The sequence below is a fragment of the Pavona decussata genome, unplaced genomic scaffold, assembly GCF_977016875.1.
Source record: "Pavona decussata unplaced genomic scaffold, jaPavDecu1.1 SCAFFOLD_2, whole genome shotgun sequence".
NCBI lineage: Eukaryota > Metazoa > Cnidaria > Anthozoa > Scleractinia > Agariciidae > Pavona > Pavona decussata.
In genome coordinates this window covers 1,109,135-1,116,601 of record NW_028145426.1, presented here as the reverse complement: position 1 = coordinate 1,116,601, position 7,467 = coordinate 1,109,135, and the positions used below count along the sequence as shown (strand labels likewise).

The 7,467-nt window shown below is 38.5% G+C and overlaps 1 protein-coding gene across 1 annotated transcript in view; it reads left to right on the top strand.

Annotated features, from left to right (window-relative positions):
* LOC146489888 (hsp70/Hsp90 co-chaperone CNS1 homolog) overlaps nt 1-7,467 on the top strand; it is a 187,430-nt gene that overhangs the window by 30,486 nt on the left and 149,477 nt on the right. The gene's annotated exons all lie outside the window — the stretch shown is intronic.

Sequence of the window (7,467 nt, the reverse complement as noted above, 5' to 3'; positions counted from 1 at the left end):
GATGAAGGATCAAATTTGTGAGTAATCAGAAGTTTGTTGCATTACACGACAAGTGGTAACATTATAGCTTCATACCTGCTCGATTCGAGGTCTTGAAAGGTCGAAGAAATTAAGTTATTCACGTTAGGTTAAACTTCTGTAATCACAAATCCGTTTTTTTGGGTCGCACCCTGTCCTCAAACAACACCTTAATTTTCACTTAGCAAAATTTAACTGAAAGTCATTGGGAACTGCAGTCTTCTTTCTGTCCATTAAACTAGGAAATCCCTTACAATTGTTAAAGAACAATATTTACTTTGTGAACCCTGACTTAAACACGGCCACTTAACATTTTCATCAAAGCTGCCAGAATTCTTAAATTGTATGCCGTTTTTTAAATATCTAGCGAGGGATTATCCTCTAAAGAACAATGCAGGTTAACCCTGCACTAAAGTAGCCATACAAAGTTATCATTGATAGAGTCCTTTGTATGTATGTGGTGTTCACTCTCCCCTGTCACGATTTCTGTTGCCAATCATTTAATTATCATTTTTCACATGCGCAATGCAACAAACCTGATATTATATTTAGCGCCTCGTAAATAAATGAGAATGCTGTGTCATGCTATTCGGTCACTGACACAGGCATGCTCGGAAGAAAGAAATCCGAGCTTTCCCAACAGGAGTCGAACCTATAACCTTCCGATTACTAGTTCGGGTGCTGTACCTCTAAGCTACAGGAGACTCGTTGGAGCTAGGCCATTAATCTAGTTTCATGTGACAAACCTCCGCAGGCTGGGTACTCCCTAAAAATTTGGCTGGGTGGCCACCCGGAGCAAACATCCTGCATAGTGGTTGGATTCCAATATGGATGTGTTGCATATGGGCAACAGAAGAGCTGTGATCGAATACTTTAGGTAAATGGATCATTTGTCGGTTTGGTAAGTTGAAGGAACAATAACTTCTTTCGAAACTAAGCTGACGGGTGGTCAGTTTTTTTCTTTATTCCAAAAGCAAGCTTTAGGTAGGTAATGATGGGTGAATTATTTCGACTAAACCCAGCAAACAGTGAACAAAAAGGAACCAAGATGAACGTAACTGCGAACTATTGGTATAAGCATCGTCGGCTATTATATTTACCAAGTTTTGGCAGTAATTCAATAAACACATTTAAGAAAGCCTCTTACTGTAGTAAGTGGGGGTAGCTCTCCACTTTTCATTTAAAACATTGGCGTGGCAAAAAAGAGACGGCAAGTGAGGTGATATGGAGGCTATTCACCATAAATAATGGGTGACATAGGGACACATAATCAAATTATGACTATGAAAATTTCGTACAAGACAGAACCAAAAAAGGCAGCTTCTCTTCAGACTTGGCACAGAGATAGATAGTCAAGGCGGAACAAAAATTTCGCATTTCAAATCCGACAAAACGTTTACGAGACGAATTACAAGACCTGTGCCGTAAATTTTTAAATTTGCCACCTCTGATGGACCAAAGTTCTGGCATTGAATACTTTTTTCTGAAGGGTACAAATAATTGTTGTGCTGCTAATACTAACGACACAAATGAGGGATTAGAGAATTAATTATGCAGTGTATGTTAACTGCTTAGTGGAGGGTCTCAATGAGGTTAACTGTTAGCGGTAATACGACAAAACATCCAGTCGTTAGGCGTACAAATTGAAAATGTTTACCGTTAGTCGTAAAAAGAGTTAACCGTTAAAAAAAAACCTGTTCCATGATTTGCCAGTTTCAAAGTGCCAAGAGCTCTAAAGACCCTTTACGTTTCTGGTCTCGTGTTTATTACGGCTAACATTCCGCCCTAGCACGATCTCTTATCGGAACCAAAAATAGTTGGCCAAGTGTTTTTTTTCAACTGGCGACCCAGAAGTCTTACTTTTTCTTACTTGACCTGGTTTTCGTAGGACGAGTTGACAGCTTTTGTTCCAGTGTGTGTGATGAGGGATGGCCGTATCCCGAGTGATACTCAACAAAGGTTTATATGGGGACACTCCTTCCGAGATCAAAACCCTTTTATATACCATTTTTGACAGAAAAGGCAACCCTTTCATATACCCTCCATAGAAGATGATACCTCTTTCAAATACCTAAAGTAGGAACACTCTATCTTTTTTCGTTGGGTCTGTTGAAGATATTTTGAAAAGCCCTTTGAAATACCCAAATGACAGTTTTCCCTTCCCTTTTCTATACTTTTATACCTCGGCCCATGGCTGCCACTGCAAAGCATTTTGTGGCTCTGCACAGACGAGATTGCTCAGGTCAAACCAGGGGCATGAGTTTTGTAGCTCTTTGAATTTGCTGAATATAATTATATATTTTAATTAACGGTTGGTTGTGGCACATGTACCTGTATATAGGGAAAATAACACCACGCAGGAATGCTTATAAAGATAATCGTTCACGTAAGCCCAGGAGATTGCCAAGTGTTTTACAGTCTGTTTGCAAATTTAAGTTGGCCGTGTGAAACCACGTAACAGCCTTGTGTCCCTGGTCTGCGAAAAACGACTGTTTTGTCAGGAAGGGCGATTAAGGTACAAAAATGGCCAATTTAGAAAATCGAGCTTTTTTATCAGTGCCATCGTCATGTTTGCAGCACTCAGAGTCAGGAGTAAGGTGTGGGAGTGAAGGTGGCGCCTTAAAGCAGCTGCAATTTGGTACATACTGACAAGGTGGTTTTCTCAAAGTATTGAGAGTGCAGTGATAAACAATTAATGGCTTCTTAACGAATCAGTTGAAACTATTCTAAAGTGTGCGCCAGGAATGCATCTCCCTCCGTAACTGTTTGTTCTTTCAGCAGAATTGTTGTCAAACAAAATACAACAAAATAAAATTCTGAAGGAATTAAACAGTTGGTAGGTGAAATTAAACTGAGTCAATTTGTGGATGATAAAAATCTATTTTGTGCCAGTTTGTCTTCCCCCAAGAATGCCTTAGGAACAGTTGGAGAGTTTGGGGATCTGGCTAGTTTAAGTCTGAACATAGAAAACTGAATTAATAGGAATTTCGCTGGCAAGTTGAAAAATAATAAGCATAATCCGAAAGAGAATCCGGAGAATCCGAAAGCGGATTGGTGATCCCAGATCATATGGATTCTTGACCACAAAAAAAAACCGAAGATCCGAAAAAGGATCATTTGCCATGACAACGAGGGATGGAGACCTGAAAATAAGAAAATAACAGTTGACAAGATAAATAAATAAAATAAAGTGGAAAACAACGCCACAAGAGAAGAAATAACTTAGCGATCGACAAAAATAGCTGATAAAAAACATGCCTGATAAGTTACAAATCGACGGCTATCAAAGGGGTTTTTTTTTTGTATCCAAATTGTTTAGCTGTAGGTAAAGTGCTTACAATTGCTGTAAACTTCCTTTTCGTGCAGTTTTTTGCGCAAAAATTTTCTACCTTTTTTCGTGCTCCTCGTGATTGGAAAATCAACTGGCGGAAACAAAACGTAACGCAAACAACATAACTGTTGTGCACCATTTTTGCACGAAAAACCGCTTGCCAAAAAACACTTTTTCCGAATCATTCCCCCCCCCCCCAAAAAAAAAAAAAAATAATAAAAACGCCCAGGTGTTGAATGTCATAATTCCGGATTTAAATTTTATCTAAAGAATCCACCCGGAGTGTAGATTTTAAGGATCTATGATTCGTTTTTGGATTTCACCAAACAATACAAAATCCGTTTTTGGATTAAAAAAAAAAACCCGCATCAACTGTTACTCAAAAGGTCATGTTTGTGTATTTTGATTTTCGATCCGCTTTGCTGTCAGCCCGTTGTCGCTGTAATTATGATTTATTAAGAACGATGTCCAGTCAATTCAAAATCTTCCCCAAACTAAAAATAAAGAGATTTTAAAATAAGAGAAGCAAAACGCCTCGTGCACGAATCACCTTTGATGTTAAACATACGATTGTTAAATACAAGGTTTTATCAAATCCTCCAAACCTGCTATCACAAAACCCGCTACAGATGCACAGTAGTGCAGAAAACTATTTTAACTCTGAAAATCATACTAGTGCAAGCTACTTTGAAAAGGCTAAAACACCCGCCGACAACCTGGGCAGGCTCGTCACTCTTTATTTGCAAAAGACAGAGCGAAAACCACCTCGCCAACGGTAAAAGAATATTATGGTGACAATGCCACTTTCAAATTCACTGAACGGAAAAAAATGGCGACGGTTGATTTTACCACGATACCTTGCGAACCTAACACAACCAGTAGGCACACAGAAAGCCATATGTGCTAGGTTTAAAGGTTTTACAACCTTTCTCTGCGTTTGTATGAGCTTTTTTAGGATTTCGTACGCTAGGAATCATGGGTAACTGTGCCAGTCGCCATCTTTTTCGGTACAGTTGATTGGATGATTCGATACGCGATTAAATTAAGGTAAGATTTTGGTTGGTAAAGACAAGTATCCAAGTTTGCTTCAATTATTTTTACTTGTGTAGGAATGTCATTGAGTAAACTCCTATTATCGGAAGCTTTACTCGCAAAAAGAGAAATTCGAATATAAAAAACTTACCGCATTGTTGTCACATATCATCTTTCTGCTCTTTCTGCCGTTTCTGCAAGACAAGAATCGAAAAACAGGTTTGAAAATTCAATGACATTTCTGAAAATTCAAATCATGATTTTGTGAATAAAGATAAGATTTTCCCCTATTAAACACAAAAAGCCCGCTGCTTTCAGTGACTTGTAAATTGTTAATAACTCAGCTATTAAGCGGCTTGCGTCCTATACTTTGATCTAAGTGTCCATCGATTTAAGCATGCATGTGAGTAAAAAAATATTTTTGTATCAATGAGCACTGCCTATATACGAGTATCTCGAGATGCGCAGAACGTATGCGCAGTAACAATAGTGGGCACCTTCCTTAACAGAAGTCAATTTTGTTAGCTTTGAATACTGCATTTTAAAATCTTACGTAAATTCGATCCGATCTATGAAAACATTGGCCAAGTACCATGTCTATAATCACTGTGTAATCGGCAAAAAAACACTACAAATATACTCATTGGGCTCTGTAAGTTACCGGGACTTTCGAGAAACGGGTCCCAGGGGGCCCGATTCGCGAAAGTCCCGGTAACTTAAGGGACCCAATAAGTATAATTTTAAATGTTTTTCCGTCGATTACATAGCGATTACAGATATGGTACTTGGCCAATGTTTTCATAGAATTATAAGATTTTAAAATTTAGTATGCAAAGCTACCAAAAATTGATTTGTGACGAAACATTTATCACCAAAGACACTTATCGGGCCCGGTAAGTTACCGGGTCTTTCGAGAAACGGCCCCCGGGTTCTGACCACCAAAAATTCAGAGAAAAGGAATCCCTCATGTAATTGAGCTTTTCAGTATTGCGTAACATAAACTTTCCCAGCATTCTCTGTAAATTTTTGGCCGTGTAACCGCGTCAGCCACCTTGTTTGCCACGAATGACAGTTAAGAAAATTGGCCGAGCGAGACAAGGACAAAGTACTGATTTTTTTGATAAACCAAACATAGCGGCAATTTTATGTGAATTACGCTTGAACATGTTACGCAATATGTACCGATTAAAAAATATTGCGATATCTTACAGTTATCGGGCTCCAGTTGTTCAAAGGCCGGATAACTTTATTTTGTGGATAAGTCACTATCCGACAGTTTCAATCTATGCAAATATTTCAGTATTTCCTCTTGTACAAGCGAATATGCATACTCCAACTACAGTTAAGTTTGGTAGTGTGCCAAACCTTGGACAACGTTTCACATGAAGTATATTTTAGACCCTGAAGAGTGCCTTATCCAGCGGATAAAGTTATCCGGCCTTTGAACAACTGGGGCTTGATGTATATTGTCATATAATGATGACATAATTATACTGCAGAGTAATGTAGTCAGCTGGGTTAAACCTTGAGTTGCTGGAAACACTTCAGTAATCGAGGGGTAATGATTTAGATTGTCTTCTTCGAAATGGCTGTTGGAAACATAGAGAAACCATGGTTGATTTGCCATCCCTGGATCTATTTGTACTGTATCTCCCTTGCAATTGGGTTATTGGGTGCATTCCCAGTAGCCCCATTTTGACCTCCACCAATGGGGGTAAACCACCATACTGATACACAGTGATCATGGAAATCTGTAAGGGTGACAGGTGAGAAAATATTTACAGTTTGAACGGATCTTAGTGTAACATTACATTGTTCACCCGGTGCTACTGACCTGAATGTCGTTTTGCGTAAGTCAACCTCCCTGTACAGACAAGAGACAAATACCCTTGCAACGGCTCATACAAACCTAGTAGCTCTATTTACAATAATGTTAAACAATCTTTTGTTGTTATATCTTTATAAGCTATCCTTTCCAGTTGCAAAATTTTCTTTTTCTTGTGTATGCATTTAAACTATTTGGACATTAAAATTAAACTGACTAATATTACAGGATTAACTGTCGCCAGGCAACATTCAAACAGAGGGGAAATACCATAAAATAAACGTGCTGTTTCATTCGTAACTACGCTTTCAACAGGGGACAATACTTTTAATAAGCTTACATTGAAGTTCAAGTCGATCTTGAGAAATAAGCTTACATTCTGTACTTTCGCGATAATAGTCGTGAAACACTGCGTGGTTTCTAGTTTCTTCAGAACTGAAGAAGAATAAAAATTGAAATCTCCTCTTTTGTCGGCGTACAATATCTTCCTGAGACGACAAAAACCATAATCGTTCGCTACACTACAAATCATATTCTTTACCACATACACTCGCTGGGAAAATCTCAGCTCAGCTGAAAACATGTCGCTCGCAATTTCAATTCTGACAGCTCTACTAACCTAAAACAAGGCTGACACCTCATTCTAGCGGTCTTGATTAATCGCAGTGTTCGAACTTCGTACTACCATAAAAAAAACCCCCAAAAAACCAAAAAAAAAAACACACACAAAAAAAAACACAAAAAAACAAAACAAAAACAAAACAAAGAAAAACATGATATGTAAAGAAAATCACTACCGTGACCGTAGTTTGGATATGTGATCCTAATTACCATAAAATTTTGCCAACTTTAGCCTTGAGTTTCTCCAAGAATAGGCCATTTTACAGTTGTGTGCTTAGTGACCTGGCGTTACATTGGAAGCGAGGCTGGGGGTGACCTTGTTTTGATACAAACCTCACTGCTTTTCATATGTAGGTCATGCTGTTCTTATGCTAACTAGTTTTCATTTGCATATGAAAAGCAGTGAGGTCTGTATCAAAACAAGGTCACCCTCAGCCTCGCTTCCAATCCAAGGCCAGGTCACTAAACACACAACTGTAAAATGGCCTATTATTGATCATTTGAAAAGCCATATCAAACACTCGAAAGTGTATTTCATCAGATATCCAAACACCTCGAAGTCATTTTAAAAAACCTCGGCTGCGCCTCGTTTTTTTAACCTATTTCTCAGTGTTTGGATATCTAATGAAACACTCTTCCT